This window comes from Camelina sativa, chromosome 4 (genome assembly GCF_030686135.1).
Source record: "Camelina sativa cultivar CO46 ecotype springtype chromosome 4, ASM3068613v1".
In the NCBI taxonomy this organism is placed as follows: domain Eukaryota; kingdom Viridiplantae; phylum Streptophyta; class Magnoliopsida; order Brassicales; family Brassicaceae; genus Camelina; species Camelina sativa.
In genome coordinates, this window is record NC_141883.1 from 2,653,311 (window position 1) to 2,665,835 (window position 12,525).

A 12,525-nucleotide genomic window follows, 5' to 3' on the forward strand; every position below is an offset into this window, starting at 1 on the left:
ACGAAGTCCATAGTAATCATATCCCACTTACACTCTGGAATGGGAAGACTCTTCAGCAATCCACCTGGTACCTGATGCTCAGCCTTCACTAGCTGATACACATCACACCTCGCAACCCAACTAGCCACGTCCTTCTTCATCCCAACCTAGTGATAGTACCGCTTGAGATCACGATACATCTTAGTCGCTCCTGGATGAATAGAGAACATGCTCGCATGAACCTCTCTCAAGATCTCCTGCCTCAACTCCTCATCCTTAGGCACACAGATCCACCCATGCACCAAAATAGTACTATTAGCCGAAACCTGATACTCTTAATCAACATCCTTTGAGGCATTCACCAGCCCCAAATCCTTCTCCTGAGCCAACCGCACTCTGCTCAACAGATATGCTCTATCAGCTGCCGCCAAACCCAACGGCTCCTGTGAAACCACACACAGACTCAATGCACTGATCTCTCCTACCAGAGACTCCATATCCTGCTCCTGAGCCGAAGCCGCCCGCTTCTGACTCAAAGCATTAGCAACCAAGTTAGCCTTATCGGGGTGATAGGCTATCTCCAGATCATAATCTGCCACCAGCTCCATCTACCGCCTCTGCCTCAAATTCAGCTCAGGCTGAGTGAATATATACTTCAGGCTCTTATGATCTGTAAGCACCTGTACCTTTGCACCATAAAGATAAGATCTCCAAATTTTCAGAGCAAAAACTACAGCACCCATCTCCAAGTCATGAGTAGGATAGTTGTCCTCATGCTTCCGTAACTGCCGAGAAGCATAGGCAATCACCTTCCCATGCTGCATCAACACACACCCCAAACCAACTCTAGATGCATCTGTATAAACCACATAGGGTTCTCCCTGCTCAGGCAAAGCCAAAACTGGAGCAGTAGTCAATATCTCCTTCAGGCTTGCAAAGCCCTCCTTGCACTCATGTGACCAGACAAAAGGAACATCCTTCCCTGTCAACTTAGTCATAGGACGTGCTCTGCTCGCAAACCCCTGCACAAATCTCCTGTAGTAACCTGCCAACCCAAGAAAACTCCTGATCTCCGTGACACTACCTCCGCAACTGCGATCCGCACGAAGCTGAGAGTCGAATCTCGCTCCCAAAACTCCACCAAATCGTCCAATACTCAAAACCAAAGCCGAAAACATCCATAGGAACCTGTAGCAACCAATCTCAGCAAAAAAAACACACAAAACAACAACAAACAAGCAAGAACAAGGAAATCAAAGGCTTAGATTCCCATGGTCATGCACTCACCTCTTTGCAGGAAGTTTCTGAACCACAACAACGAATCCAACCCTCCTAGAAAGCCTCTAACTCCTTCCTAGACTTGGATCTCTCCAGAAACAGCAAGGAATCTCACAAATCTCTCTCAAAAGCTCAAGAACAAAGTTTTCTCCCTTTCTCTCTCAAAAACGTTAAACGGCGACAAAGACAATGCCAAAAACCCTTCCTTTCATCGACAAACACTTAAGTAACCCGGTTCAAAGGTTTCCCAAAACCAAACCGAATCAAATCGACGATTACATCAATCTGGTCGAAGCAGAAATAAGTGGTGTCGACTGACACCACCATGGTGTCAATCGACACCCTCCCCCAAAACACACAGTTTTGGTTTGCGGGAGTTACAATAGGAATCAAATGAAGTGTTTTTAAGACCTATTTAAAAGTCTGTACAAATAAAATGAATGGTTTTAATTTAGTGATTTGTCACTTTCTTTCTGGTTGAAAATATTTGGAGGAACACTTATTTGTTATACAGTAAAACTTCTATAAATTAATAAACACTATAAATTAATAAATTTTGCTGGTCCCAAGTCGGACCAGTGTAAAAATTAACAATATTCGATAAGATAATAAGATAATAATTTTTTCGAAATCTCCTTATAAAATATAGTCCCAATAATATCATAAATTAATAATTATGTAAATTTATATATATATATATACTGATATAATAGTGTATGTTTCTCCTAAAGCTCAATTCTATAGAATAGTTGTAATATTTTCAACCTATAATGATATCTCTAAAATATTTTATAACATGTCATACAAATAATTAAATTTAAAGTTTTAATTTTTAGATATGCATCATTTACAATTTGATAATTTGACAGATTATTAAAATAGGAGAATTGATATTATTATTCATAGATTTGAATTTATGTGTCTCATGTGTATAAGTCAATTTGTCTATAATATTTGTAATTTATTGTAAATAGTGCTTTCTAAATATTACAAGTTCAATTCCTAAACCATAAAATTTATAACATCCGAAAGTTTAATCTTATTTTGCTATAGTTGTTCCAATTCATAATTTTTTAAAAAATAAACAATTAAAAATATATCTATAAATTAATAATTATTAATTTACACTATAAAATAATAATTATTAATTTATCGATAAATTAATATCAATATAAATTAATAAAATGTCTTAGTCCCAACATTATTAATTTATAGAGGTTTTACTGTATTAGATACTATAGTAAATTCTTTTTTGAAATCTAAACTTTTTGTTATATCATATAATATGCTGAATCTGACTATAGGCATGTTCGTTTCATCGACGCAGGTGGCTGCGGCTGCGGCAGCGGCAGCGGTAAACACAACATTTTTAATCGCCGCATCTAATCAACGTTTAAAATGTGAAGATGTGTTTGCCGCAGTGTCACGTCGCAGGTATCTGCAGCAACCAAACGAACAACAATAGCTGCGGCTGCCGCAACCGCAGGTACTTGCGGCGATGAAACGAACATGTCCTATATTGTTATTTTTCTATCATACGTAATCAAAATTTGTTTATGTATATCAATTTTTTTTTTGTAAATATGTATGTTTACGTTGTTTTGTAGGCTTTCTCGATCAAATAATCATTTGTTACATATCTAGTCTGTTAATAGGCCTCTTTTGGACTTCCGAAATAATATAGTAGGGATACACAATAAATAATTGGTGAGTTCACTTCTATCCATTATCCAAACACATCTCAAACCATGGTATCGTAGCAATATAATATAATCATACATACATACATAATTTGTTCTTATATAATCTTATCATACATAATTTGTAAAAGCTCTTATTCAAGAAATATTTATGGCTCGTCTGCCATTTCTTCATGATTACGGTCTGTTGTAGCCAGTGCCGGCTTGAGAGTATTTGATGCTTAAAGCAAATCAGAAATTAATGGCCAATTTTTTTTTTCATATGACAAAATGATATACACTTAATCTTATTCATAAAAGTTCAATAAAAAAAATGTCAACAAACATCAGCAGACTTGTAAATGTATGACTAAAGAAGAAAAATGGATAGAGATTGAAGAAGATAGAAGAAAACTAGTTATTATTTGTTTTTACCAAATGATTTTTTGTTCAAGTATAACGAAACCGTTTGGTTTTTACTTTTTAATGGTTGTTTTCGATCAGTTACTCTTCACACGAGAAATTAAAGTTGTAATATTTGATGAAGTTGAGTAATGAAATTACCGTAAAAAGAAGAAAAAAACTTGAGATGTAGTATTTATTTTTTATAATAACTACAAGATTAACCCTTTATTATTATCTTCTACCATCCCTCTCTACCACCACTTCCGGCCACCAGCGCGGGCTGAAACGACCAGACCCATTTTTTTTTAAAATAATAAATAATAATAATAATAATAATAATAATAATAATAATAATAATAATAATAAATAAATAAATACTCTACAGTTAGTGGTCCCATACCCACTAGTCACCTAACCACAAACACACAACATCGGATAACATAAACCATAACAATAAACCAATAAATATCCAATAACCATATAACCAATAATTAAAGTATAATAATTCAAATAACCAAACATCAGGAAAACATAGAACCAGCAACCTAGCAATGTTCTAATGACCCAACTCTAACAACCTAGCAATGCCAGACAACAACCAATCGAGTCCCTAGAAGATCCTCCTCTTCATCGCCTTGATTCCACGATCACACTTTGCCTTTACCTACACCACAAACAAAAATTGAGATGCATGAGTATTTGATAAACACTCAATAAGGCAATCCTCCCATCTACTGGGCTATATACACAAGCAATTGAGAATCTCCAACCATCAAACAACAATCAACAAAAAAACCAGGAAGCTGCATTGACCGAAACCAAACCACTGCATCGACCAACGCTGATTGGGGTTGCATCGAACGACACCAAGCCTGCATCGACCGATGCATGATTTGACTGCATCGACCGACACCAATACTGCGTCGACCGATGCATGCTCGACAATTATTGAAATCCCTAATTGCATCGATCGATACTTCCACATGGCATCGACCGATGCTCCAAGGTCTTATTGTGCCGTCCTTGCAGACCAACGTACATAGTGCATCAACCGACGCACCTGCCGAGCATCGTCTTCCCCGAATTTCCTCAACAGATCTTCGTTCCTAAACACATCAAACCCGATCCAATGCCACAAAGAAGCCACACAAAGCCCCATGTGACTGAAAAACATTCTAACAAGCCAAGGAATCTACCACATAACACATAAACACGAAAATCAGAGAAATCTCAAGCTTAGATAAGCCATGGTCATGCACTCACTTTTGCCAAAGAAGATTCTGACTCTAAAACCAACGAATATACACTCCTAGCAAGCTCCTAACACAAACCCAGCTACATATCTCCACTCCACCGGCAAGATCTCTCAGGAAAAGGCTCTAAAACTCCAAACTCTCTCAAGAACAGCTTATTTCTCTAATTTCTCTCTGAAAGCGGCCAAACTCCACAACTTCTCCTTAAATGCCCGATCTTAGGATTTTCTGAAAAAAAAAAAACGCAACAAAACGAGTGTTTAACTTAACTCGGCTCGTGAAAACCGACCTTGCATCGACGGATGCACCTCCCATATCGGGAATCCACTTTGTGGATGTTACAGTTACTAAAATGAGATTGCAAAACAATTTAATAATATTGTTGTGTAAAATATTTAGAGGTGTTATATAAGATACTATTGAAAATATTTGGAGGAACACTTATTTGTTATATAAGATACTATTGTAAATTCTGTTTTGACATCTAAATTTTTTGTTATATCATATAATATGCTGAATCTGACTATATTGTTATTTTTCCAATCATACTGAATCAAAATTTGTTTATGTATATCAATTTTTTTTTGTCAATATGTATGTTTATGTTGTTTTGTAGGCTTTCTCGATCAAATAAACATTTGTTACATATTTAGTCTATTAATAGGCCTCTTTTGGACTTCCGAAATAATATAGTAGGGATACACAATAAATAATTGGTGAGTTCACTTCTATCCATTATCCAAACACATCTCAAACCATGGTATCGTAGCAATATAATATAATCATACATACATACATAATTTGTTCTTATATAATCTTATCATACATAATTTGTAAAAGCTCTTATTCAAGAAATATTTATGGCTCGTCTGCCATTTCTTCATGATTACGGTCTGTTGTAGCCAGTGCCGGCTTGAGAGTATTTGATGCTTAAAGCAAATCAGAAATTAATGGCCAAATTTTTTTTTCATATGACAAAATGATATACACTTAATCTTATTCATAAAAGTTTAATAAAAAAAATGTCAACAAACATCAGCAGACTTGTACATGTATGACTAAAGAAGAAAAATGGATAGAGATTGAAGAAGATAGAAGAAAACTAGTTATTATTTGTTTTTACCAAATGATTTTTTGTTCAAGTATAACGAAACCGTTTGGTTTTTCCTTTTTAATGGTTGTTTTCGATCAGTTACTCTTCACACGAGAAATTAAAGTTGTAATATTTGATGAAGTTGAGTAATGAAATTACCGTAAAAAGAAGAAAAAAACTATATCAATAAAGAATTGGTGAGATTTATTCATTATCCAAACACATTTTAAACCAGTGTAGCAGTATATCACACATAAACTTTTCGTCAATACATATGCTTATCCCATATACTTTGTAATATGTCTTATTCAAAGAAATACAAATTCCCGTCATAGCAACCACATATTCGTAAAAAAACTACCGTCTAGATTACTCTAATCACTACATGAAAACATTTAATTTCCTACACTGAGTTCCTATCGCAGATTACAAAGGAAAATAGAAGAAAACATTTGTTTTCTACTATTTTCCTTCGAAAAAAATGGAAGTAAACGTCCGTAGGAAATCAATTTTGGAAGGAAATTCGAAGAAAATTTTCTACGAAAATTCGTCGAAAAATCTTTCGTAAGAATTTTGAAGGAAAGTGGAAGGAGGTTTTTTGACTATTTTCCTACCAAAATATTTGTAGAAAATTCATTTTTACTATTTTCCTACCAAAGTGGTCTTATATTTTTCCTACAAACTTAATAAAAAAATAAAACTAATTAATGTTGTTTTCTATTGATTTCAAATTTAATAAAAAGTTAAATTATTAATCCGAATAATATATAAAATCAATTATTAATTTAATTAGAAATACAATTATTTTTTAAACTAAAATACAAACCTAAAAAACAACTTTTTACAAACTAAATATTAAATATAAAAAATTATTAGGTTTTGTCGTTTTGCTTGAGACGGATTCAGATCTGGAACTACTGGCTTCAACGATGGAGATTCTCATGTTATTTCGGCCAGCGTAGATTGGATTAGGCGGAGTCTATAGCTTATATGTTGGGTTTGTTAAATTGATTGTTGGTGATGTATGGATCGATTCAACTGTTGGTGATGTCTTGGTTTCTTTTCCAATAAAGAAGACAATAGAGATAGAAGAGGTAGAGAAAGAGATCAGTTGCTTCGATTAGAGAAAGCTGAGCAAAATGTTGGGTTTTCGTAGAAGAACAAAGGAGAAAGAGAAAGAAGAGGAAAAAGGAGGAGGAAAAAATTTTGACCCAGAAAAAAAAAGGAATAAAAAATATAGAAAGGGTTTGACCAAAAAAAAAAAACAGAAATATAGAAAGGAATGAGATGGAGGCTGGAGCGTAGAGTTTCTATATCTAGGGTTTTTACCAATTTTCCTACCAAATTTTCACTACAAAACTTTTTTATTTTTATTTTTAATTTTTTATAGAAATAAATTCGAAGGAATTTTTTCTACCAAATTAATTTTACGTCTTCTCCTTTTATATTTCTTCTGGGTTCCTACGAATTTTGGTTCAACAAACTTTTTGAAGGAAATTTAAAAGAAACATTCCTACAAAATTCATTCAACGTCTTTTCCTTCTATATGCTTTCCGTTTTCCTACAAATTTTTTCCTTTGACCAATTTATTTGTAGGATTTTCGTAAGAAATTTCCTACCATATTCTCAAAGTATTTTTGTATGAAATTATCTTCCTTCTTCCTACGATAGTTGCTTTTCGTTAAAATAAGGTAAGATTTTGGTAGGAAATTTTTTCTACCAAATTTTATGTAGGAAATTTTGTAGAAAAACATGACGTTTTCTTGTAGTGAATGCTATAATTCTAATATATTATAATTATATTAGTAGTTCTAATATATTATAATTAAGTTAAAGAGTTCATTTTTAAATCAAAAACAAATTTGAACCAATCATAAGTTTATAAATATCATCAAAGTATCTTTTGTTTTACTCACTTCGGACTCTCCTAAACCTCACCACTGGGGTTGGCCGGCTTCTTCTTACTTACTGGAACCTAATTATTAAAGAAAAATATAACTTTATTTACACTTAACACATCATCAATTAGGTATTACACTTTTTACGTACACTTGTTATAAGATTTACGTACACTTTTTACAGAGGAAGCATATGCCAACAACAACGCCCACGAAGCCTAGAAAAAAGATGCATAGAATCAAAATCCCCTCCACAGCCATTTTCCGTTACTTGCTCTTGTTCTCCCTAACAATTCTTTTATGTATTTTGTGTGGATTATGATGATCTTATTATAATCCAAATATTAGAAGTACTCATAGCAACATATAAAAGTGGTATTTTATAATCAAATTTGATCTTAACATGCCCTCAAATGCCCAATTTTGATATTAACCAGATCATGACATGTATGATATTTAATATTAAATAGATTGTGATATATGTATGTCATAAACTAATTTAGTGACAACATATATTTAAGTATATCTGATATTAAATAGATTGTAACATTTGTCAAAGAGTTTCCTCAAAACTTATAATGATTACAAAAAACAAACTTATATATACTAAGAAAATTTAATATATATATATATATGAATCTAACTGAAATAAATAATAAAATATACCCAAATCAGTAATTTAATGGTGAAAACTGAAAATATATGTAATGTATTGTAAAATGATATCATTGTAGCATTAATTAATACATATATCTTTTTCTCTACATATTTTTATCATCTTGTATAGAAAATAGAATGGGGAATTGCATTGTATAACCCAAAAAAGCTTTATAATTCATTGAGTAGTTATACTAACCATAAAAAGGTGATATAGTATTTATTTTATATAATAAATACAAGATTAACCCTTTATTATTATCTTCTACCATCCCTCTCTACCACCACTTCCGGGCACCAGCGCGGGCTGAAACGACCAGACCCATTTTTTTAAAAAATAATAAATAATAATAATAATAATAATAATAATAATAATAAATAAATAAATAAATAAATACTCTACAGTTAGTGTTCCCATACCCACTAGTCACCTAACCACAAACACACAACATCGGATAACATAAACCATAACAATAAACCAATAAATATCCAATAACCATATAACCAATAATTAAAGTATAATAATTCCAATAACCAAACATCAGGAAAACATAGAACCAGCAACCTAGTAATGTTTCTAATGACTGAACTCTAGCAACCTAGCAATGCCAGATAACATCCAATCGAGTCCCTAGAAGATCCTCCTCTTCATCGCCTTGATTCCACGATCACACTTTGCCTTTACCTACACCACAAACACAAATTGAGATGCATGAGTATTTGATAAACATTCAATGAGGCAATCCTCCCATCTACTGGGCTATATACACAAGCAATTGAGAATCTCCAACCATCAAACAACAATCAACAAAAAAACCAGGAAGCTGCATCGACCGAAACCAAACAACTGCATCGACCAACGCTGTTTGGGGTTGCATCGACCGACACCAATCCTGCATCGACTGATGCATGATTTGATTGCATCGACCGACACCAATACTGCGTCGACCGATGCATGCTCGACAATTATTAAAATCCCTAATTGCATCGATCGATACTTCCACATGGCATCGACCGATGCTCCAAGGTCTTATCGTGTCGTCCTCGCAGACCAACGTACATAGTGCATCAACCGACGCACCTGCCGAGCATCGTCTTCCCTGAATTTCCTCAACATATCTTCGTTCCTAAACACATCAAACTCGATACAATGCCACAAAGAAGCCACACAAAGCCCCATGTGACTGAAAAACATTCTAACAAGCCAAGGAATCTACCACATAACACATAAACACGAAAATCAGAGAAATCTCAAGCTTAGATAAGCCATGGTTATGCACTCACTTTTGCCAAAGAAGATTCTGACTCTAAAACCAACGAATATACACTCCTAGCAAGCTCCTAACACAAATCCAGCTACATATCTCCACTCCACCGGCAAGATCTCTCAGGAAAAGGCTCTAAAACTCCAAACTCTCTCAAGAACAGCTTATTTCTCTAATTTCTCTCTGAAAGCGGCCAAACTCCACGAACTTCTCCTTAAATGCCCGATCTTAGGGTTTTCTCAAAAAAAAAAAAAACGCAACAAAACGAGTGTTTAACTTAACTCGGCTCGTGAAAACCGACCTTGCATCGACAGATGCACCTCCCATATCGGGAATCCAGTTTGTGGATGTTACAGTTACTAAAATGAGATTGCAAAACAATTTAATAATATTGTTGTGTAAAATATTTAGAGGTGTTATATAAGATACTATTGAAAATATTTGGAGGAACACTTATTTATTATATAAGATACTATTGTAAATTCTGTTTTGACATCTAAATTTTTTGTTATATCATATAATATGCTGAATCTGACTATATTGTTATTTTTCCAATCATACGTAATCAAAATTTGTTTATGTATATCAATTTTTTTTTGTCAATATGTATGTTTATGTTGTTTTGTAGGCTTTCTCGATCAAATAAACATTTGTTACATATTTAGTCCATTAATAGGCCTCTTTTGGACTTCCGAAATAATATAGTAGGGATACACAATAAATAATTGGTGAGTTCACTTCAATCCATTATCCAAACACATCTCAAACCATGGTATCGTAGCAATATAATATAATCATACATACATACATAATTTGTTCTTATATAATCTTATCATACATAATTTGTAAAAGCACTTATTCAAGAAATATTTATGGCTCCTCTTCTTCCATTGTTGTGTACTAGATCTTCCAACATGACTTCGATCTCTTTTTCCTCCAACTCCAACTAAACCATGCTTCTTACCAAGAGTAATATTAACCTGTTCTAGTTGATGAACAATTGTAGAACCTGATAACGTCACTGGTGGTGATCTGGTTTTGATATATCCGTCAAAATTAGTTATATTTTGACGAAAATCATGATCTTGAAGAAGAAAGCGACGATGACCCTGAAAACAATTATTTTTTGCCATGGCGTAAACGTTGGCCGGTGCCATCAAAATTGCAGCTTGGACAAGCTGATGTCGTATATATATTCTAACCCGACAAATTTCCAAGACCAGGAAAATCACTAATTGTCCACATGATGGCTGCTCGCATGTCAAATGTTTGTTTTGTGGAAGCATCTACTGTTTTAACCCCATCAAACCATAATTCCTTCAATTCTTTGATAAGTGGCTGCAAATAGACATCAATATCATTACCAGGCATTTGCTTTCCATGGATAACCATAGAGAGGATCATTGATGTCTGCTTCATTGACATCTATGGTGGCAAATTATAAGGAAATAATATCACTAGCCATATGCTATAACTATTACTCATTGTACCAAATGGGTTAAAACCGTCAGTCGCCAAGCCTAGTCTGACATTTCTTGGATCAGATGCGAATTCTGGATATTTTTGATCAAATGATTTCCAAGCCTCTCCGTCTCTTGGATGTCGAAGCTTGCCATCATTATTAGACGCAGTTGCATGCCATATCATGTGGGTAGCAGTTTTTGATGACATGAATAAGCGTTGTAGTCTCGGTTTTAGAGGAAAATAACGCAAAATTTTTGCAGGAGTTTTTTTTGTTTTCTTCTTTGATCCAGATATTGTACCTTTTGCTGGAGTTTTCTTCTTTATTTTCTCTGATCCAGATACCGTACTTAGCCTAACCTTACTCTTGGCAGAAATATTCTGTTTCCAACGAGAAGCTTCACAAACTTTACAAGTCTCCCTTTCTGCATCTGCCTCCCAAAATAACATGCAATCATTTGGACATGCATGAATTTTCTCGTAACTCAATCCTAATTTACGAATAACTCCCTTCATGTCATTAAATGACTTTGGCAACTTAGCATGTGTAAATGCTTCTTTCAGCAAATCAAGCACCATAGATATGCCTTTGTCACTTATCCCACACATACAATTGATATGGTACAACTTCAATATAAAAGACAACTTCGTGAATTTTGTGCATCCATCATATAGCTCTTGGGTAAAATCAGCAAGCAACTCATCAAAACTTTCTTCTTTTCTAAAATTTCCACTTGAAGTTGATGGTCTATCGGTGTCCATAGGCTGCTCACAAGATCCAAATGCATTTTCACCATACATATTAGTATCAATACCAGGGAAAAGATCATCCAAAAGATTCAAAGTTGAATCCATTTCAACTTGAGCTAAATCATCAGTAGGTACTCTTGCATTTTCTGTGACAAATATTCTCTCTCCGTGAAACACCCAACTTGTGTAAGAACTTAAAAAGCCATAGCATATCAAATCACCTTCAATATCTTCTCTTGACTTGAATTTGGCTAGAGAACAACGGTTACATGGACATTTCATTGTGGCTGCAGTTGATTTACTAAATGCAAAATCCAAGAAATTTTTAACCCCTGATAAGTAATCTTGAGATAAACGTGGTTTCTTTATCCATGACTTATCCATCAAAACCTTAAAGAACGTTTTTGGGTTTTACTTTGGAGAAAAAAATAAACCTAGAAAAATTAAGAAGATTAATAAACACCTAATTAGGAATAGAATCGGCCTGAAGTTGTCCGGTTGTTGTGTGAATAAGAAGTCGTGGTGTAAGGCGAACCGAGTCGTAACTTGTTTGATTAATTCCAATATGTGTTGTTCAAGCCGAGTGTTTCTTCACAAATAAAAGTCAATTCTCAAGAAAATCCTGCGTGAGACCATAATTCTAGAGTCAAATAATTAAACAAACCCTGATGTCAATCTGTAATTAATTAAAGCTAATCATAGAATCAAAGTCAGAAAAACACTTACTTATGATTAAGGATCTAATTTGTGTTAAAAACTCCAAGAAGAAAAGAGATGCTAGTTGGGATTAGGTTTGTCGATGGTGAT

At 34.0% G+C, this 12,525-nt stretch overlaps 1 long non-coding RNA gene and 1 pseudogene across 1 annotated transcript; both read right to left on the reverse strand.

Moving 5' to 3' along the window:
- Positions 1–7,425: 7,425 nt before the first annotated feature.
- On the reverse strand, positions 7,426–8,004 carry LOC147945258 (uncharacterized). The gene is made up of 2 exons (XR_015596102.1): positions 7,759–8,004; positions 7,426–7,662 (listed from the first exon to the last, which is right to left on the reverse strand). It is a non-coding gene; the product is annotated as an uncharacterized LOC147945258 (long non-coding RNA).
- A 2,297-nt stretch (positions 8,005–10,301) lies between these two features.
- On the reverse strand, positions 10,302–12,334 carry LOC147945259 (uncharacterized; annotated as a pseudogene).
- Between the last annotated feature and the right edge of the window lie 191 nt (positions 12,335–12,525).